The sequence below is a fragment of the Mus musculus genome, chromosome X (genome assembly GCF_000001635.26).
Source record: "Mus musculus strain C57BL/6J chromosome X, GRCm38.p6 C57BL/6J".
Classification (NCBI taxonomy): Eukaryota; Metazoa; Chordata; class Mammalia; order Rodentia; family Muridae; genus Mus; species Mus musculus.
Window position 1 is genome coordinate 23335852 of NC_000086.7, and position 23639 is coordinate 23359490.

The following is a 23639-nucleotide window of genomic DNA, read 5'->3' on the forward strand; positions in this document are numbered from 1 at the left end:
CTCCCACTCCTCCTGCTCACCAACCTAACCACTCCTGATTCCTGGCCCTGGCATTCCCCTACACTGGGGCATAGAACCTTCACAGAACCTAGGGCCTCTCCTCCCACTGATGACCAACTAGGTCATTCTCTGCTACATATGAAGCTAGAGCCACAGGTCCCACCATCTGTTTTCTTTGGTTGGTGGTTTAGTTCCAGGGAGCTCTGGAGGTACTGGTTATTTCCTATTGTTGTTCCTCCTATAGGGCTGCAAACCCCTTCAGCTCCTTGGGGACTTTCTCTAGCCTCCACTTCTGTATATGTCAGGCACTGGCAGAGCCTCTCAGAAGACAGCGATATCAGGCTCCTCTCAGCAAGCACTTGTTGGCATCTGCCATAGTGTCTGGGTTTGGTGGTTGTTTAAGGGGTGGATCCCCAGGTGGGGCAGTCTCTGGATGGTCATTCCTTCAGTGTCTGCTCTACACTTTATCTCTGTAACTCCTTCCATGGGTATTTTGTTCCCCCTTCTAAGAAGGATTGAAGTATCCACACTTTGGTCTTCCTTCTTCTTGAGTTTCATTTGTTTTGCAAATTGTATCTTGGGTATTCTAAGTTTCAGGGCTAATATCCACTTATCAGTGAGTGCATATCATGTGAGTTCTTTTGTGATTGGGTTACCTCACTCAGGATGATATCCTGCAGATACATCCATTTGCCTAAGAATTTCATAAATCCGTTGTTTTTAATAGCTGAGTAGCACTCCATTGTGTAAATGTACCACATTTTCTGTATCCATTCTTCTGTTGAGGGACATCTGGGTTCTTTCCAACTTCTGGCTATTATAAATAAGGTTGCTATGAGCATAGTGGAGCATGAGTCCTTATTACATGTTGGATCGTCTTCTGGGTATATGCCCAGGGTATATGCCCAGTGATATAGCTGGCTATAAGGGAGCCTAGACTCCATATCTACAAGGCTACTGGGATGGTGGCACATGCAGCGAAGTAAAGAGTTTCTCTTCCAACACTGCCCTATAGGGCAGTTATTACCTTTACACAGCTATTATTACCTTTCTTATGGTGGCAGTCCAGACCACCTTGAGGGAAATGATAAGGTTTTCTCAGTCCTCCCAGGCAAGGAGATAAATATCACTGCACTGTCATCTTATCAGTAAGGAGGGTAGCATTTTGGTTATCAACAGAGGTCCCCTGAGGAACCTGAAAGTCCAGACCTGTTTGGTAGCAAAGACTGAATCTCTTTCTGGAGGCAGAGAGATATCAGAGGATGATAGAGAAGACAACTCAGTCAGATTCAGCATCACATGGCCTAATGTGCAAAATGTCTAGGTTCTCATGCAAAATCATTTACCTAACTAGGAGATTAAGCTACACACACACACACACACACACACACACACACACACACCAATAATTGTGAATTTCAAAATGGCAGAGATGTTCAAACTGACAAAGTTCTAAAAGAGCAATCTTAAAAGCACTTGAATAAGCAATGATGGGCAATCTTCTCAAAAAAGCCTTATTTAAAAAAAGAAGCAGGGCTGGAGAGATGTCTCAGTGGGTAAGAGCACTGGATGCTCTTCTAGAGGTCCTGAGTTCAATTCCCAGCAACCATATGGTGGCTCACAACCATCTATAGGGGGATCTAATGCCCTCTTCAGGCAGGCAGATGTATATGCAGCAAAGCACTCATACATTAAATAAAAAAAATTTTTTTAAAGCAACAGAATGCTTTAGTAATGCAATAGAAGACAAAGCCTTATCTCTTGACATAGACCTATAATCCCAGCACTGCACAAGTTTAAACTCAGCCTAGACTACATAGTGATTTCCTGTCCTACAAAGGAAAGAACAAGAATAGAAGATACAAAGTAAAACAACATAAAAGATTTAAAGTCAAAACACTTACAGTCATCAAGTTAAAAACACTCACTGAAAAGACAGGCTCAGTACCACAATGGCAGCAACAGGAAAAGAAATGAGTGAACTGGGAGACACAGAACCTTATTTATTACCAAATTTGAACAATAACAACAAAAAAATGCAGTGAGTTAAAAAAAATGTCAGAAACTTCTGGAAAGGGATAACAAAACATCAAACCTCCAGGCCAACAGGTTCCAAGAGGAGGGAAGACAAAAGGGAAGCTCATTAGAGCACCCCTCCCTTTTCATCGGGAGCTACATTCCAGTGGATCCCTGAAACTGATTAGTCCCATAGTATAAACTCTATATATACTGTGCTGGTTTGCAATACATATTTGTATGCTTAAAATATAGTTTATAAATTGAACAAATAAAAGGAACTAATTAGGGGCCAGGGAAATGGCTCAGCAGTTTAGTGAGAGAGGATATGCTTAGTTCTGCTGGGATTTGATATCCCAAGGTAGGAAGGGGTAGTTGGAGGAGGGATTTGTATGGATGGGAGGGGGGGTTGTGATCGGAATGTAACAGGAATAAAAAATAAATTATTGACAAAATGGGTATTGATTGCTCTTGCAAAGGACCTAGGTTTGAGTTCCCTCAGAACAGCTCAAAACTATGTATATCACACGTTTTTAGGGGATTGAATACCCTCTTCTGCTCTCTGTGGGCACCAGAGCATATGTAGTACATGAGTCCTCATGCACACATACACAGAAATAAAAACAAGTAAATACATCTCTAAAAAGAAAGGAATTTACTATCAAAACAATGATAACACAAGCAGGAATAGTTAACATCCTGGAGAGAATAGCACACTGCTCAAAACAGGCTATATTTTAAAACATGAATTGTTTATTTCTCAACCTTGCCATGGAACATTTTCAGGTTGAATTTAACTACAAGTTAGTAAAAGAAAGGCAACTGAATGTGCACAAGGGGAGAATATTAAACTTAAAGAAATAAGAAATCCATAGTCACAAAGCTGAACCGATGCGAAATAGTACCTTACTTATGTGGCAAAAGCAATTCATGTGACAGATTATCCTCAGAAAATTGTTAAGGCCATAAGGAAATGGAAAAGGAGATTTTTTTAAAGTACTTTTAAAAAAGGAACTGCCAAGCAAGATCCCTGAAACCAATTAAAATGCCCTTCAGGAATAAATGGGGGGCAGGGGTGGAGCAAGGAATTTTTGAATGAGGGAATGAACATTCTGTCATTAACACATCTACCCTATAAGAAGTAGTAAAGGAAGTTTTCTAGTCTGAAAGGAAATGATAAAAGAATCTTGGAACATAGAAGAAAAGAAAAATAAGAAGGATTAAAAATACCAGTTTCTTTCCTTCCTTAAGTTCTTAAAATTACGTTTATAGTAACTAGCTAGTTTTACATTTTCATTGTGGAAATGGCTATATGAACTACATCACAGTAAAATTAAACAAAACTATGCATGCTTGCATGCATGTGTGCACATATGTGGATGCAAGCACATACACCCACAGAACCAATAACTGGGCAATTGGATTTGTGCATTGAAAGATCATCAGTTAGCCTCCCTGCCTCCCTGATCAGAGATTATTTCCTTTTTGTTGAATAAAATTAAGACAAATAAGAAAAAATGACTAGAAAACTAAGATTTATTGCCTTTAATTCTATTTTCTGCTCATTTACTTATATTTTAAATCAATCTTACATGTATTCCAGTCTTGAACTTGTATGGTAGCCAAGGGTGGCTTCAGACTTGAAATTCTCATAACTCTGTTTATGAATGTTGGGATTACACTACTGTGCCCTGCTAACTTGTATTAATAGGAATTGCTTTATACTTACCTCCCTAGCTAGGAAATCACCATATTTGTAGTAGATATTTAATATATATATATATATATATATATATATATATATATATATATATATATATATATATATATATGAGATAAATTTAATTTATCCCAGGCTAGGCTCTAATTTACTTCATAACCAAGGATAAACTTGAATTTATGATCCTCCTGCCTCTACTTGTCAAGTGATAGAATCATCCACAGGCCTCTTAGGGTTCGTGCATGATAATTCAGCAGTCTACCAACTGGCGACATCTCTAGCCTTACAAAAGTTACTGTAATATATTTTGAGAAGTGGTCATGTATATCCTTCAATCTCATGCTAGCAACTGAACAGTACACCTGAAAGTTCGAGAACAACAACAGAAAAGGTGTGGGGAAGAAATAAAATCCAAAAAGGAGTAGATGGCAAGAAATAATCAAACTTAGGGTTGAGTTGATAACACAGAAAAAAATACAAAGAAACAATGAAGCAAAGAGTTAGTTCTTTGAAAAAAAAATCAATAAGATTAGCACATCCTTCTTCAAGTTAACTAAAAGCCAGAGAGAGAATATCCAAATTTATAAAATTAGAATGGAGAAGGAAGCATAACAATATATACTAAGGAAATCCAGACAATCATGACATACTTTAAAAACCTATACTCTACCAAATTGGAAAATGTCAAAGAAATATATAATTTTCTCTATACATACCACCTACCAAAGTTAAGTCAAGATCAAATAAGCAATTTAAACAGAAATATAACCCTTAGTGAAGTAGAACCACTCATTAGAAATATTCCAACCAAGAAAACCCCAGGGCCAGATGGTTTCAGCACAGAATTCTACCAGACTTTCAAAGAAGCGTTAATGCCCATACTTAAATTATTCCACAACAGAGAAACAGAAGGAACACTGCCCAAGTCATTATACAAGGTCACAGTTATACTGATACCACACAAAAAAAAAAACAATAAAAAGAAAACATACACACAAATTTCTCTTATGAATATAAATGTAAAAATATCAATAAAAATACTTGCAAACCAAATCCAAGACCATATCAAAGATCACCCACCATAATCAAGTAGACTTCACCCCAGACATTCAGGGATGGTTCATCATAAGTAAGCCAATAAATGTCATCCACCCTATAAGCAAACTAAAGGACAAAAACCCCATGAGCATCTCATTAGATGCAGAAGGAGACTTCGACAAAATCCAACACCCTGTCATGATAAAAGTCCTGGCAAGATTAGGGACTGAAGGGGCATACTTAAACATAATAAAGGAAGTTTACAGGATTCCTATAGCCAACAGCCAGTTAAATGGAGAGAAACTCAAAACAATTCCATTAAAATCAGAAATAAGACAAGGTTGTCCACTCTCTGATATATTTGAAGTCATATCTTAAGCAATAAGATAACTAGTGGAGATTAAGGATATAAAAATTGGAAAGGAATAAGTAAAAGTATCTTTATTTGCAGATGATATGAGAATATAAACAAGTGACCTTAAAATTCCACTGGAAATCTCCTACCACTGATAAAATAAATTATTTTTGAAAATTTAATACTTTCATCAAAGTAGCTGAGTACAAAATTGACTCACAAAAATCAGGAGCCCTCCTATATACAAAAGGCAAATGGACTGAGAAATAAATCAAGGAAACAACATTTTTCACAATAGGCTAAAATAATATAAAAATGTCTGGGAGTAATTCTAACCAATCAAGTAAAGACTTATAAAATAAAACCTTTAAGACATTGAAGAAATAAATTGAAGAAGATATCAAAAGATGTAAAGATCTCCTGTGCTCAATCCTGCATAGGAAAAGAACTGCTTAATGTTTCACCATCCCCAGTTTCAAATTGAACTACTGAGCTATCGTGATTAAAAACAGCATGGTATTGACACAGAAACAGACATATTGATCAATGAAATCGAATTGAAGACCCAGCTACACGTCCATACCTATGAACACCTGATTTTTGATTGTGAAGCTAGAAATAGAATCTGGGAAAAATTGTACAGCAGCATGTTGAAGAATCTAAATAGATCTATTTACCTCTCACACTGAACAAAACTCAGGCCAGATACACTAAATCTGATATGGGACAGTGGATCAGCCAACAGACAGAACAACTGGTAAGGCTGGAGCAAGCTCAGAACCTCAGCAAATCTCATAATTGAGAAAAGCAGGAGTTTGAACTAGCTCCCAACCAGATTCTCTCCTGGAGAACTTAACCACAACACCCCACTAAGAGGGCCACAACAACTGGTCATGTAGCATAGAACCTAGAGTTCTCCATGCTAATGAAGTATCTAAATAGGCTCCAAGTGTTTAGCCAATGAGCCAATGAGCTTCCCTTCCTGGGCATCTTTTCCTACAAAAGGTACTAATTTCTAGTTTACCCTGAGTAAGACATATACATCTTCATCTACCATAAACAAAACAGTTTGGACAAACAGGGGCTGTTTCCTTCATTAAAGACCACATGCAGGGGGAGGGGGCAAGTTGGAGGCCCACTTCATTCACAGGCACACCTAGGTTTCCCACAAAATGTCCTCTGTACTCTTGACACGCATTTGGAGCTAAGCCTTATTCCCCACCGCCCTGTCCAGGCTCATCATGGGCCACAAACCACCTTTCTCAATTCCTCCAGGTCCCCAGAGGCATCTGGGTACACAGGAGAATGTGACCTACCTTTCTCAACTCCTTGTGGTTCCTAGCAGCGTCTGAGTACACAGGAGTTTGAGAACCACAGTCTCCAACCCGTCACCGGCTGTTTTTATTCAAATAAACACTGGCTGGAACCCCCTATCTTAGACAGCATTTTGCCTTTCCACTCTGAGTGGGTGTCCAGCACCTCAGGGACAAGGAAGAAGTGCAGCCTAAGGGCCCTGAGTTTTGGCTTCCCTGAGCAGTATATTGGCACCAATCCGAAACCCCAGCAGCAAGGTGGAAAGACAAAATGACAATCTGAAAGAAGAGGGGAATAGCCTTGAACTCATTGGCACAAGAAAAATAATACTTCCTGAACAGAACACAGGCACTAAGATCTACACTAAATGAGAATTCATGAAACTGAAAAGCTTCTGTACAGTAAAGGACACCAATTTGGCAGTTTCTCAGAAAATTAGGAATAGTTCTACCTCAAGAATTAGCTTTACGGTTCCTGGGCATATACCCAAAGGATGCTCCAACATCCCACATGGATACATGTTCCACTATGTTCATAGAAGCTTTATTCATAATAGCCAGAAACCAGAAACAACCTAGATATCTGTCAAATGAAGAATGGATAAAGAAAATGTGGTACATCTACACAATGGAATACTACTAGGTTATTTTTTTTTAAGTACAATCCACATGTAATATGATTGAACAAGAAGAAAAAAAAACATCATCCTGAGTGAGACATCTCAGAGGCAGAAAGAAAAATAGGATGACTGCCTTGTTCAGCCATCATCAGAGAAGCTTTGCCTGCATCAAATCAGAAGAAATAGAGAAAGCTGCGGCCAGACACTTTGTAGAGAATGAGACATCTTGGGAAATTCAGCCCTAGAAGGGATGTCTCCATCATTTCCTGCCCTTCATAGAACTCTCTGGAAAAGGAGACAGAGTGTAACAGCCAGAGGGAAGGGAGGACACCAGGAAAACAAGGCCCTGTAAATCAGCATGAGCAAAGCTCATATGAACTTACAGAGACTGAAGTACGGGGTCTTCTGCTTTTAAATTATGACTTTCGTTCAGTTTAGTGAATTTTTTATCAGATTCCTGAGTATATAAATGATTGGGTCTCCGATTCTTGTTGCTTTTCTTAGGCTCTTTTGCTTCTATTGGTTTGTTTTGTCCAATTCTGGTTTTTTTTTGTCTTGGCATATTATATTATCTTATATTATATCCCCCTTAGAAGACTGTTGGTTTTCTAAAGAAAGACAGAAAGGAGGCAGATCCGGATAAGAGGGCAGGTGGGGAAGGGAGAGGGAAAACTGTAATCAGGATATATTATGTGAGAAATTATATTTTCAACTGAAGGAAAATAAATAAATACATTACCTTCCAAAAAAGAAATGAAAATGAATAATTTACTCATTCATATTTGATAATGACTACTATTTGATAATGACTAAATTACTTGTTTTTCCCTTACCTAATTCTTACTAGATTGTTTCTTCTATAGATGCTTATTTTAAATAAAACAACCGAAAAAGTTTATTTGTAAGGAAAAAAGATCTTTCAGTAGTTGGATAAATGGTACTTGTATGGAGGAATTATAATAACTAACATTCAGTGAAACTTACTGTATTCGGGGTTCTGCACTTAAACACATGCGACATTCATCTACTTCCTGAGACATTTATGTTTTTCTATATTTGAGAAGGGTAAATCATGACTCAATGAAATGTACTGATTCAAATAGCAAGTAGCAGGACCACTTAACTAAAACTACAGCACAACACTATATTTATAATCACTACCATATACAATGCATAAAAAGAAAATGTACTCATATGTAAAAGAAAGAAGACATCTGATGTTGACCTCTGGCTTCCACATATGCACACACATGCAATGTACATTTAGTGCACATGCACTGCCCCCTAAACATGTACATATAGTGCATATATACACACATAATGTTATTGTGCAAGAGTAAAAAGTACATTATGGGCTAAAGATGACCACATCTTACAGTAGGTGAAAGGAAAAATCAAAGAAGAAACAATATACGCCTTTAAGGTAAAACTGCATTTAACTTTCAAAAGCATACACAGAGTTGACTAAGTTGCATTGAAGTTCAAAGATAGTATAGAATAGGTTAGCATAGATTTATCTGTGTCATATTTAATATTTTTGACACAGGTTTCCACAAAGAAGCTTTTAAAATATGCCAGACACTGGTTTAGAGATTAAGAGCACTGACTTCTCTTACAAAGAACCTCGCTTCGGTTTCCAGTACTGCCATGGCAGCTCTTAGTGACCTACAACTCCTGCTCCAGGTGATCCAGCTCCCTTTTCTGGCTCTGTGGGCACATGCATGTGCTAAGCACACACACCCAAACTCAGGCACACGCGTGCACAATAAATAAATTAATTAATTAAACCCTTAAAAATATGATAGACTCAAATCAATATATAAATGAACATTCATTTAACTCAAATGCTCTTCATAATTCTTAGGTGAAAAAGAAATGATACAAATTGTTCACATGTAGGTTCTTTACAAAAAATGAGTATTAATTTTTCTTTAATCCTCAAAAAAGAGTAAAAATGGAAAATGTGCTGTAAACTTACAGACTTTCACAAACCAAAGCTAAAATAATCCAAGTCTCTCCTCTCCAAGAAGCATGTATTTGTTCCCTTAAAGAAGTATATACTTTCTTTATTATTATGGCAAGGCATAATGGCTCACTCTTGACTCTAACATTGCGGAGGCTAAAGAAGAAAAACCAACAGTTTAGTCATCTTTCACTATATAGCAAGTTCAAGACCAGTCTGAACTACATAACCCCATACAAATAAATGTACTCACTACTAACAATAAAAATTGGGTATAATATTTATAGATGTTCCTTTCACAATATATCTGCATTGCATAAGGTCAGAATTCAAGGTTCTCTTTCATGCTTTTCAGGTTCAGAGGAACTGTAATACTTGCAGAACTCAGCTCTTATAATAGAGTGTATTAGCTTGCTAGAAAACCATTCTTAAACAAAATGGCTTCCAAATGCATAGAAAGGGTGCATGCTTCATGTTAATTTGTCTATTCTAGATGAGAGGTTAACTATCACAGGCTGATGCAGCAGCTGCCACCATGTTCTCAGTTACTTCAGGAATGTTTACACTTGATTGGCGTAACATTAGAGTTTACGCAATTATCTATAGTATTTCATGACTAATACACGTACATTTCAGATAGTACAAGTTTTCTTCTTGGGCTTATTTTGCCATTAGGAAAAAATTCTGACATTGTTATGTTAATTATATTGTAACTTGGTGATATATATCACGTTTTTCCCTTTAATCAAAACCACCACCAACAACAACAAAAACAAAAACAAAAACCCATGAATAATCCCCTAATGTTTAAATTGGCATATTAGGCATCATGCCAGTTTCATGACTCATTTATCTTAAACCCTGACCCCGTATCAGTCAGCTAAAATATAAAAGTTATTTTCATTAAATCAATCATCTAATTAGAAACTGTACATGGTTTCCTCAAGTAGCATCTTAGCCAAACGCCTATACTTTCTGGTTCCAATTTTCTGCTATTCCTCTTACAACTCTAAACCAATCAGATAAACATGTTCTCCAATTCTCTGTACACCTACCTAATGGTATACGCTTCCCACACTTGGAAGATTCTCTCATTTCAAAATCATAACTACCTATCTAGGGTCATTTCACAGCCTAATTCCTTGGTTAAATCTATCTTTTCTATTCAAGCCCCTTCTATTCCCTTGGCACCTAATTTTTAATTGTGTTTTTCATGATTATAAATATCATCTGTTCTATGACACTGCACATTCCTGAAAGTAAAGAATGATTTTAATTTTCTCTCTCTCTCTCTCTCTCTCTCTCTCTCTCTCTCTCTCTCTCTCTCCATGCAGTATACATTCTTCTAAAATTGGAGGGGCTATATTAAGGGAACCCTAGAGATGCTCCTAATTCTAAAATTTTATACACATATCTCTTATACTTTTTATAACATGGCATTGTTTTAAAATAGCTGACTTTAACCATACCTAGCATAAAATTATCTAGTTCTAGCTACTAGACAGCTAATACTAGTTACAATTTCAAGAGGACAAAGGAATAAACTGTCAGCTTTGACTCAACAGATGTCACTAGTAAGTAAAACATTCATTCATTCATTTTCTCAGTCAGCAAGTACTAAACTTAAATCTAAGCCAGGTATCATACCAAGCAATAAAAATACCCGATTTTATTTCCCGTCAATGAACTCACAAGCCAGTATGAACAAGAGAGAAGTAAAAACAATAATAAACATTGCTAAAGAGAGGAGCAAATGATACTATATAAACATGTAAAAGATACCCGAGAGTGGAATTATGAAGTTGAAGAGATTCAAGAAAATCTTCCCAGAAAAGATGTCATCTAAAGTGAACTTTAAATGACAGGAAATAGTTAGCATTCCAGAAGAGAAGCAAGTGCAAATCTTTGAGGCTAAGAGAGCATGGCCAGTTTGGGGAAGTACAAGAAGGCTGGGTAAGGCTCCCAGATAGATTGCAATATTAGTAGGCTTGAAGGAAGAGCTAAAGGGACAAGCAGAAGACAAATCTTAAGTCTATTACAGTTTGAGCCCTCAAATGCTCATGGTCCAATGCTTGCTTTGGGATACAGCCACATTTCAGATGTTTGGCTTTTAAGAATTAACTGGATTGTGAGAACTCTGATTTTACCACGAGGCTAATCCACTGATGAGTTCATAATCTAGTGGGCTATTGGGAAGTGATGGAAACCTAGGAAGTAAAAGAGATGAAGGAAAGGGGCTATTCTAACATGCTGCTGGGGGCTATATCATGCCCCTTTCTGTCTCCTTTTGCTTCCTGGCTGCCATAAGTTATGCCACCTCTGCTACAACACACTTCAGCTGCCTGGCTAGCCTTGCTTCAGGCTCCTCAAAGCAATGGAGATACCCAACAACAAAGCAGTATCTCTGAAACAAACAAACAAACAGGTAGCCAATGTTATAGAGATGCCATCTTCAAAAAATTCATGGAATTGACCAATAATTCAGAGTTTGCATTAGGAAATTGTATAGGAGACACCACTGGTTATCCTCCAATATATGTTCTTCCCTTATCATTAAGAAAAGCTTTTACACAGGACCATTAGGAAAGGGCAGCATTGTTTCTGCTTCCCTTATAACTATATGTCACCATAGGTCTAAAATAGCTAGTGACATATCTGTGAACGTGATGTGTGCAAGCACCAAGTAATATCATTGAAAGGAATGTGGATTCTCTGCCGTCTCTGCATTCCTTTAGATACAGTGTTTGAAAGAAAAAAAAAAGAACAAAGAGGGAAATTGTGATTGGCTCAGAAGATGAACAAGGACCTTGGTATTAGTCACTACTGCATCCCAACACCTCCGCCAGGGAACTAACTAATATATCTCAAGTAAATTCATATAAAATATTTCATTTTCTTCCAGAGAAATAAAGTGCTGCCTATAAAACATGTGAAGGCTTATTAAAGCCAGAGAGTCATTATCTGAAGATAAAGCAAATCTATCTGAAGTATAGTAGATAGATTTAAGCTACATGAAGAGTCCTTCTCAACTATTTAATACTCCAAACCATTTTAAGCACTACTATAAGCAAAAATATCAGACCATTTTGAACCAATGGTTAGTGAGAATAATGTAATGGGTTTTTTTTTAATCAATAAATATTTAAAGCCATATGAATTCAACATTCACATGACTCTAAATTGTTGTTGCTAAACAGTAAGTATGATACTTTCTCATTCAGAAAGCCTCAATTTTGCTTGCTTTAAATGAGTAGCTTTCTAACATATTTCCATATAATCGAAACTATAAAGGCTTAATAAATAAAATCTCTCCATAATAAACACAGTAACATTATATACATGGCAACCATTCTAAATCAAGAATCTTTTTTCTCACAATCTACTCAATACCTTGATTCCCTCACCCCATGTGATATCAAGTTCCTTGGCAATAAGACTATCTAGATCAGTGGTTCTCACCCTTCCTAATGCTGCGACCCTTTAATATGGTTCCTCATAGTGTGGTGACCTCTAACCATGAAATTACTTCATTGCTACTTCATAAGTGTAATTTTGCTGTTGTTATGAACTGTCACATAAATATCTGTGTTTTCTGATGGTCTATAGGTGACCCTTATGAAAACCAGTCAACAACACCCCCAAAGGGGTGGGGACCCACAAGCTAAGAACCTCTGATCTAGTGACATAGTACCCATGGTTTCCTTCTCCTAGAAAAAGCAGTACCACCTTGCTTGAGTCTATTTTCCCCACCAACTGCAAGCACATGTGCTTCTGCTGCACATAGCAAAGCAGACAATCCACCTAAGAAACTAAAAACTACCCTTGACATTTACAGCAAATCCTGTTGAGAAAATCTGGTGACTTTAATGTGAAGTGGTCCTTAGAAACTCCACATAAACAGTAAGCACAAACTAAGCAAGTATAATAACATTTCAAAATCATTTTGAAAGTCAAAGTCAATAAAATCAAAAGTAGGTAAAACAAAACAAAGCAAAGGGAACCAACTAAAATTAACTCAAAATTTGTTGACACCTCATTATGGAGATACATTTTCAATTTAAAAAAAATTGAACAGCAATTCCCTCCCTGAAAAGTAACACTCTTATTCGTTGAATGAAGAGCTGGGAACAGACTTTCTCCTCAGATAATCACACAGATAAATGGAAGGGTAACTACAGCTTGACTGAAAGGCAGTCCTCAATTCTAGCACCAACTAGGGTTTTTCTAAAGGCTGAATGGCTGAAAAGCAAGTAGCCAAAAAAATTTAAAATGGCAATCATTTCATAGTAGCTGAATACAATAACACAGTATCCACTACAGTAGACATTTTCCATGACACAGGACTCCAACACTCCAATTCTTCAGCCAAAATTAGGCATAGGATTATTTTATGTCAATAAACTGAACAAATTAACCTATGCCAGGCATAACATTAAAAAATACTCTAAAAACACCAGCATGTACCCATAATATTTCTCAGCTATTTCTAGTTATGGTTTATTATAAAGAATCCACACCGCAAAAAACAGCTATTCACACGAGTGGGTTTAGCAGTTTGGTTTTTAAAGACAAGTCTGACTTACATTTGTTTAGTACTAATATCAAACTTCTATGACAAATACAATTGTACAATCCGTGTAAACAAAAACTCATAATCCACTGAACAATGGATAAGTGTTCCAAATGAAATTAAAAGTAGTTTAACAGCAAATTGGAACTAGACTGTGTGTGTGTGTGGGGGTGGGGGGTTGTAGCTTCTGAGATACATTGAAAGGAAACCTCCAGATATTTTTATAGGCAAACTAGCAGAATAAATGGACAATCTCCTTTCACCAGGGAGAGGCGAAACATTTAGGAGGCAGGAAGATCTTTGTGACTTTGAGGCCAGCCTGCTGGACATAGTGACTCCAGAGCGGACAGAACTACATAGTGAGAACCTTGTTTCAAAGCAAAACCCCACAGTGTATACACTAAAACCACCAAATTTTATACTTCAAATAGATTAAATGTATATGGTGTATCAATTACATATTCTGTTTGTTTGTTTGTTTGTTTGCTTGCTTGCTTGCTTGTTTTGAGACAGGGTCTCTCTACAAAGTCCTGGCTATTCCAGAATTCACTATGTAGACCAGGCCTGCCTCAAACTCATAGAGATCCGTGTGCCTCTGCCTCCCTAGTGCTAGGATTAAATGTGTGCATTATCAGGCCTAGTTGATTATGTGGTTTTCCTCATTTTCAGTAAGTCCCCGTTCAGAAGCAACTTCTTAAAAATATCTTGTCACAGATCTACAAGGATGTCTCTGCAAATTCTAGCACTTTACTTCTCTTCCAAAGGATCCATTTTCAAGTCTCAAAACTTAGATGGCAGCTTACAATTGTCTATAGGGAATCTGATGCCCTCTTCTGGCTTCCAAGTGCACCAGCATGCAAAATATTCATAAGTATAGAAAAACATTCTTGCTACCACTCTCTTCTGATCATTTCTCAACATTTTTACAAAATATATTTTATATGCTTTCTATCTATCATATTCTCTTATGTGTTATTTTTCACAAACAGAAAAGAAATGAGGATAAAAATTAGACAACATGGATTTCACTCATAACTATTCTATTTATTAGCTATGATACTTTCAAAAATATATCTAAACTTTATAATGCCTCAGCTTCCTCTTCTATACATGGGACCAATAACCTCATGACACTGTCACGTTTTAAATTAAATGTGTAAACACATTGGAAGTACTTGGAATAATGCCAGGATCATAATGCATATTAGAACAATTCAGCGATTTGCACTATCATAAGCACTGGTGGACACTGAAATATTTTATGTTCTCAATGGTCCCTGGCCAGACTGTAAGCTATTTCCAGATAGTGAGTATATTTTATTTTAAAGTACAGTGCTTTATAAGTCATTGTTAAGCAAATGCCTGTTCATTAATGTTTAAATGGATACTGCACCCGTGTGATGCCAAAAAGCACTTGGAAAAATCTGTAATAAAAATATTAATTAAAAAAAAAAGTCCGAAAAAAAAGAAAAATCTTAGTCTATGCAAAACTCATTTTAATAAATACCAAATTTTGTAAGAAAGTGTACAGATATAGAATAGTGGCTGGTATTTCTATTGCTACTTTTTTATTTTCAATTTGTTAATTAAAAGACTAAAGCTAGTAAAAGATCCTTGGGCTAAAGAGTTGCTGCTGCTTCTTCTTCCTCCTCCTCCTCTCTCTCTTCCTCCTCTTATTCTTATTCTGATTCTGATTATTTTATTCTTATTCTTTTCTGGCCTTTTTTTTTTTTTTTGAAATAGAGTTTCTCTGTCTGTCCCTAACTGTCCTAGAACTTGCACTGTAGACCAGGCTGAACTTAAACTCACAGAGATCTACTTGCCTCTGCCTCCTGAGTGCTGTGATTAAAGGAGTGTTCCACTACCACCCTACAACAGCTTCTTATATGATTAGTGCATTAGCTCTAAGTTAGAAATGAAACATATTCAACTCCTAGCTGTTCCTCATAGCAAGTAACTCAAACTCTCTCTATCTATCTATCTAAATATATATATATATGTATATATATATGTGTGTGTGTGTGTGTGTCACAAAGATAATTATACTTTAATACTTTATATATTTAATATTTTATACTTAAAGAATGCTCTGTTGCAGGTAATATTCTTTCTACTGCCTAGCTCATGGACCCCTTGCAGTATCAATAAACTATCTTTGGCAGAAAGAAAACATGTTCAATGATAAAAGGCATTATGATTTTTTAACAGCTAACTACTTCTCTAAGGGTGTAATAATTTTTCCAAAATTACTTTTTTGATTTTTGCAATGCAGGAAATAAAAACCTAGGACATCATGAATAACTATATGCAATGAATATGCCAATAAAAATTGAATCTAAAAGGTGGGGGGGGCACTGGAGGCTGGAGAGATGGCACAATGGTTAAGAGCACATACAACTCTTACAGAGGATCCAAGTTCATTTCTCAGAATCAACATTTGGTGGCTCACAGCAACCTGTAACTCCAGAGTGCAGGATAGACACACACATACACACACACACATACATACATGCACACACACAGTTAAAATAAATCTTTTTAAAATGAAGAAATGGTAGCGTATTTACACATGAAATTGCACCATCTATAAGAGACTAGTTGGAACTAGAGATGGTAATCTTAAGTGAAATAAGCTACGGGAACTAGAAAGATTGCTTAGTGGTTAAAAGCATTTGCTACTTTTCAAAAAGACTGGAGTTCCACGCCTAGCACCCAAATTGGAAAAGTCAGAACTTCCCGTAACTCCAGCTCCAAGAGCCTGGGCATTCTTCTGACCTCTTTAGCACTCACATACATATACTTTCATATATAGGCATACAGAGAAATAAACCATAAACCAGACAAAATTTCTCATTTAGTCTCATATATAGGAACACACACACACACACACACACAAGATTGTAAAGGGAGAGGGAGTGTTACAAAGGAAGAGAAGTGGGAGCAAGAGCAAAGAATTAAGAAAATAAATGTCACATGTTCTGTCTCAGATGAGGCTTAGATTTAATATATCATAAAATCCAAGTATGGACTATTTGGGAAGAGGAAGGAGAGCAGCAAGAAGGGGGCGAGGAGATAAACTAGGTCAATAGAAGGTAAATATGAACACAATCCAATCACAATACAATGATATAGATGTAGAAAAATATAATGAAACACATTATTTTGCAAGCTTAATAAAAATATCAATGAAAGACTAAAAGACAAAAAATGTAACTTTCAAAAACTGAAAAACACAAACGAGTAATGACAACTAATTATAAGAAATAAAAAAGTAAAAAGTAACATATACTGGAATAAAGTGTCATAAATATATTAAAATTGTTGTTTAGTTAGGATTAGGCTATCATAAACACAAAAGACACAATTATCTCTCACATTTCTGTTCCATGTGTAAAGGGCAGTGCTTGTGTGTTTGGCTATATTTTCAACTAATTCAGCCCCTAATCTTGGAAGAGCTATCACTAAGAATAGCTAACCAGGCATGGTAGTATGTGGGGAGCCGCCCTCACATTCGCCGTTGCAAGATGGCGCTGACATCCTGTGTTCTAAGTGGTAAACAAATAATCTGCGCATGTGCCAAGGGTAGTTCTCCACCCCATGTGCTCTGCCTTCCCCGTGATGACAACTCGGCCGATGGGCTGCAGCCAATCAGGGAGTAATACGTCCTAGGCGGAGAATAATTCTCCTTAAAAAGGGACGGGGTTTCGCCATTCTCTCTCTTGCTCTGGCTCTTGTACTCTAGCGCTCTTGCGCTCTGGCTCCTAAAGATGTAAGCAATAGAGCTCTTGCTCTTGCTCTTGCTTTTGCTCTTGCACTCTTGTGCTCTTGCTCTCTTGCTCTCTGGCTCCTGAAGATGTAAGCAATAAAGCTTTGCCGCAGAAGATTCTGGTTTGCTGTGTTCTTCCTGGCCGGTCTCGTGAACGCGTGTAAGAGTAGTACATCTCTAAAGCCAAAGAATTCAGGATGCAGAGGCAAGAGGACTGCACAAGTTCAAGGGCAGCAAGAACTACATCAAGAATTTGTGGCCAGTATATACTACAGAGTGAAAACCTATTTGTGAAAAGAAAAACAAACCAAACAAAAAGAGTAGCCCTTTGCAGTGTATGATGTGAGCTGTGCTGGGTGCTTTATGAGCATTTCTTTGTGCTTTGTGCTTTTTGTTGCTGTTTTGTTTTGTTTTGGGGATTTTTGAGACAGGGTTTCTCTGTGTAGTCCTGGCTGTTCTGGAACTCGCTCTGTAGACCAGGCTGGCCTCAAACTCAGAGATCCACCTGTCTCTGCCTCCCAAGTGCTGGGATTAAAGATGTGTGCCACCACTGCATTTCTTATTTAATACTTCAAGTAAGTCAGATACTCTACAAAGGAAAATTAAGGTTCACAGAGATGAAACAATTTACCCCAAATCACAATTTGAACATGAAGAGTCAAGATTTGAACCCAAGCCTGTGATTTTAGCACCTAACCTCTTCAGCTATTACCACTTTCCACTGTCTTCACACTTAGTATTACCTAGGATTAGAACAATAAATGACTAAAATCTTTAGCAATGTTTGCTTATATTTTTCTAAAGCAGATCCAAAAAGCACAAGTTTCTTACCCACTTTTACTGAAATAGACTATAAAGCCCCTCCCTTGTAGATTACAAAGTCCTTGCTTTAATAATAATCCTCTATGCCCATGTTTTTTATACTGTTTCAGCACTAACACAACACCACAGTGATGTCAAGTCCCAGGAACTGTATCTGACATGAGAAAACACTAAAAGTGGGATAGGAATGTTGAAAAACAGTTGAAAGATTTGCTGTCTGACTTGTCACATTTACTTTCAACCCTCTTCTTTAAAACTTGTTTTTTTTTTCATTTTTTAAAAATCTTTTTCATTTGTAGTAAATTAAACTACTGCACTGTAACAGGCACTTCTGTCCTACTTCCCAAACCATCTGCGACCCTTAACTTTGATCTAGCTTCAAACATGCCAGTAGTCAGCAATTAATACGTTGTATACTTAATGTGTTGTAAACAAAAGACAATTTAAACTTAGCAAAGATAACTTCAAATCAGCAAGTGCTCACACTATAGGGCACAGCTCTGACCCGTCAACTGTGTAGTTTAAGTTTATGCTCACTGTGTTCTAATAATCTCTCTTGTGAAGATATCAGTTCCTTGGCTAATCACTCACTGTCAGTCTTAGTTCTTACCCACCAATGTTAGGAATTCAAAACATGTTAACATTTTGGCCATTATCAAGAAAACAGCATGTAACCCTTTTGGGCAACCGAGAAAAGTATCAGTGATGTTTTGACAGGTCATGATGGAAATTTAATGAACTACATGAGTATTTAACTTAAAAGAACAGATTCTAACACATCTAGTTTGGCCATGATAACCTTTGCAGGGTAACCGCACACTTCAAACTGTCCCTGGAGAGACTTACTATGAAATATTGGGGTTTACCTTAAATTGTCATGTGAATATTACATTTCAAGGTACAATGTTTATCTGAGTTTGTGTAAGTATTTTCACGTATGTAAATTTAAAAAAATAGTTAATCTTCTCTTGAATCTTTATAAAAAAATATGTGGTTCATGAAATATAAACTTGGCTAGATAGAAGGCTCACTGGTTAAAAATCACAGAATACTCTTCTAGAGGACCAAGATTCAATTCACAGCACACACGTGGCAGCTCATAATCACCTGTAACTGGAGTTACAAGGGATTCAATGTCCTCTTCTAATCTTCCAAAGCCCTCTTTTGGCTTCTCCAATGCCCTGTTTGTTCTGTCCTCTAGTCTGAGAACGCTAGAGTATGGGAAAGAACAATGAATACAGATTCTGTGTGTTTAGGTCAGACTGCAGTGGCTCTCAACCTTCCTAAGAGATGCTGCTACTCTTTAATATAGTTCCTCATATTGTGATGACTCCCAACTATTAAATTATTTTCACTGATACTTCAACTGTAATCTGGCCACTGTTATGAATCATAATGTAAACATCTTATATGAAGGATACCTGGTAAGTGATCCCCCAGAGGGTTGTGGTCCACAGGTTGAGAACTATTGAGTTAGAATAATGCCTGAGATTGTTTCTCAGAAAACTGGGAATAGTTCTATCTCAAGTTATAGAACTCCTGGCCATGTACCCAAAAGATACTCCACCATATCACAAGGACACTTGCTCCACTATGTTCATAGCAGCCTTAGACATAATAGCCAGAAACTGGAAACAACCTAGATGTCCCTCAACTGAAGAATGCATAAAGAAAATGTGGTACAAGCAGGGCGTGGTAGCATACCCCTTTAATCTAGCACTCGGGAGGCAGAGGCAGGGGATTTCTGAGTTTGAGGCCAGCCTGGTCTACAGAGTGAGTTCCAGGACAGCCAGGGCTATACAGAGAAACCGCGTCTCAAAAAACCAAAAAAAAAAAAAAAAAAAGAGAGAGAAAGAAAAAGAAAGAAAGAAAAGAAAATGTGGTACATCTACACAACAGAATGGTATTCAGTTATTAAAAACAAAGATATGAAATTTGTGGGCAAATGAATGGAATGTGAGAATATCATCCTGAGTGAGGTAACCCAGTCCCAAAAGGACATGCATGGTATGGACTCACTTATAAGTTAATATTAAGCATAAAATACAGGATACCCATGCTACACTCCACAGATACAAAGAAGCTAAACATGAAGGAAGGTACAAGCAAGGATGCTTGAATCTCACTTAGAAGGAGGAATAAAACAGTCAGAAGAGGCAGAGAGGGAAGGAACTGGGTGGGAGAGGAGATAGGAAGGGGAATGGGTGGTTCAGAATCAGATGTGGGGAGGGACAGGAGACATGGCCAGATGGAAATGAGAATGAATGGAAATCTGCAAGTGATGGGGGGTGAGAGTAGAAGGCGTCTCCAGGACAAGACAGAGTCCTGGGATAAGGGAGGAGCCTAAGAATCAATGGGGGTGACCTTAGCTGTGACTCACAACACTGGAGATATGGAGCCTGGAGAGGTTGTCTCCTGTGGCCAGGCAGGAATCCCAACCCACCCACAAAACTTTCAACCCCAAACTTATCGTGTCTACAAGAAATGTAGTGATTGGGAATAGAGCAGAGGCTGAGGGGACAGACAACCAATAACTGTCCCAACCAATAACTGACCCATTCCATGTGCAAGCAGAAATTTCTGACGCTATTAATGATAATCTATTATGCTTGCAGACAGGAGCCTAGTATGGCTGTCCTCTGAGAGGCTCCTCCCAGCAGCTGACTCAGACAGATACAGACACCCACAGCCAAACAGTAGGTGGAGCTTGAGGACCTATGGAAGAATAGGAGGAAGGAATGTGGGCCTTAAGGTCATAGGAACTCCACAGGAAGACCTACAGATTCAACTAACCTGGACCCTTGGGGCTCTCAGAGACTGAACCACCAACCAAAGAACATACAAAGAGCTGGACCTAGGCCTTCCTGCACATGTATAGCAGATGTGCAGCTTGGTCTTCATGTTGCTCCCAAACAACTAGAGCAGGCGCTATCCCAAAAGCTGTTTCCAGTCTATGAGATATGTTCTTCTAGCTGGGCTGCCTTGTCTGGCCACAGTGGGAAAGGAAGCACCTAGCCTTTCAGAGATGAAGTGCCAGGGTCTGGTGGGGGGATACTTGGGGGTGGGGGTTGAAGGGATACTCACCTTCTCAGAGAAAAAGGGGTGGGAGGATGATAGAAGGATTGTAGGAGAAGGTAACCAGGAGAGGGCAGTGAACAAGATGTAAAGTGAATAAATAAAGAGAGAGAGAGAGAGAGAGAGAGAGAGAGAGAGAGAGAGAGAGATAAAGCAAGAAAGAAAGCCTGAGATACATTGCATACACTTCATATACATGAGTTGAATTAAGGGCTGGATTTCAATTGAAAGAACATTCCAGAAAAATATTCACTGAGGCATAAAATTATAAACAGCATCACCAAAAGTAAAAGGATTAATAAAATATGCCATTAATGATTGTCAAATATAGATAAGGATGATCCTTAAAACTAGTTTTTTAATATAACTTTAATAAAATATGCAGTCAAACACATAACTGGATGCTCACAGTCAGCTATTGGATGGATCACAGGGCCCCCAATGGAGAAGCTAGAGAAAGTACCCAGGAGCTAAAGGGATCTGCAACCCTATAGGTGGAACAACAATATGAACTAACCAGTACCCCAGAGCTCTTGACTCTAGCTGAATATGTATCAAAAGATGGCCTAGTCGGCCATCACTGGAAATAGAGGCCCATTGGACTTGCAAATTTTATATGCCCCAGTACAGGGGAACTCCAGGGCCAAAAAGTGGGAGTGGGTGGGTAGGGGAGTTGAGGGGAGGGTATGGGGGACTTTTGGGATAGCATTGGAAATGTAAATGAGGAAAATACCTAATTAAAAATATATATAAAAATATGCAGTCTTCATTAGTTATGTTTTATAATTATTTGATACTTCATATAAGTAATTATCTATCATATTGATCAGCACATATTTTGGCTATTAAGAAACAAATTCTCTTCTGCTTTTCACTTGAGTTTTTTCCCAATAATTTATTTTTATTCATTTTACATCTCAATCATATCACCTCCCTCTCCTCTCAATACTGTCCTTACAAATCCCCCCCCCATTATAGCTTTCCCTTTTCCTCAGAGAAGGGGGAGCCCCATATTAAGTCAAGTTAGAGTGAAATGGCTGCAAAGATATTAGGTAGTTAAGAGAGGGTTGTGATAAATAAAGATTCACATAGTAGATACTAAGGTCAGTTAGGTCTTTTTGTGTATGTTTTTAATATTTAAAGATTAAAGAGAAAAATCAAGAATTATATTGAACACTCATGGTCCTATGTAGCCATAGTTCTGGGCTAGAGATTATGTTTCAATTGTCTGGTACCTTTCTTCTGCTTTAAGTACAGGTTCTTAATATATATTATGAATTTTAAAAATGTTTAGAAATTGCAAAAATGAGTATATAATGAGAATAAATACATCTTAACTGAATTCTGATCACCCAAACAAGACTCCCTTGTTTTAAAAATCTATGGGATATTTAAATAACAAAAGAAACACAAAAATACTCTATAAACATGGTCCTAGACGATTGAGCACAAAGTACCAAGTCCCAGTACTGACAGAGCAGGGTTTTGGCTAATTTCAATTGTGTAACCCTGCTAAATCTGCTTTCTTCTGGTCTAAGGGGCAGAGAGACAGTCCTCTCTGTTGAGAGTTGCGTGAGTAGATCGGCATGTATTTATATGGTAACAATTTACATGGTAACCATTATGAGCAAGGTGCTGAGAAGATGAAATAATTTATTTACCTCCCTAATCACCACCACTCACAGCAACCGCTTACTATTAATATGTGCAAAGCCCTGCTTTAAGCACTTTACTGTGAGGAGACAAGGTCTACAGTCTCTTATCTAAAAACCTCAGTGCCAGATAGAACCCCAATTCAGAAATGTCCAGCCTTTCAGATAGGTAATAACCGGGATCACTGTATAAAATATAATATTCCACTAGAGTCTATAGTACTATTTCCTCAGCATATTACTAATTCTACAGTAAATATGCAGTCTAACACTAAGGAGAAGAAAGACCTTACTATTTAAAAGTAATATTTTGTTACCACTTGCATTTTAGCACCTAACTTATCAAATGAAAGTTTTATCAACTTTTACAGCTTTGGAAATCTGAAATATTCAAATCAATCGTGAGTCTAGCCAATTTATTTAAGCTTTAAAATATCAAAAGGGGTATGTTTAGTTTCCCTTATTTTAATGATGAAGCAAGGTGTATTTATGGTACTCCCTCACTCCAGGGCCCCCAGCTACTAAGTGTCCTAGAAAGAGTTAGAACCCAAGCTGCCTAGCTACAGTGTTTATGTTCTCAAAGATTATGCTTCATAAATAAAGTCTCCCTTCCACTGCTTTAGAATACCAGAGAGATATGTAAAAGGCAAAGCAATATTAAATGATATGGTATGCAAATATAAGAGGAGATCCATTACAAGGCATTATTCATTCTTAAGTAACCAGAAA

At 37.4% G+C, this 23639-nt stretch overlaps 1 protein-coding gene across 10 annotated transcripts in view; it reads right to left on the reverse strand.

Moving 5' to 3' along the window:
* Positions 1 to 23639, reverse strand: part of Klhl13 (kelch-like 13) — a 145891-nt gene that overhangs the window by 116581 nt on the left and 5671 nt on the right. The window lies entirely within an intron of this gene.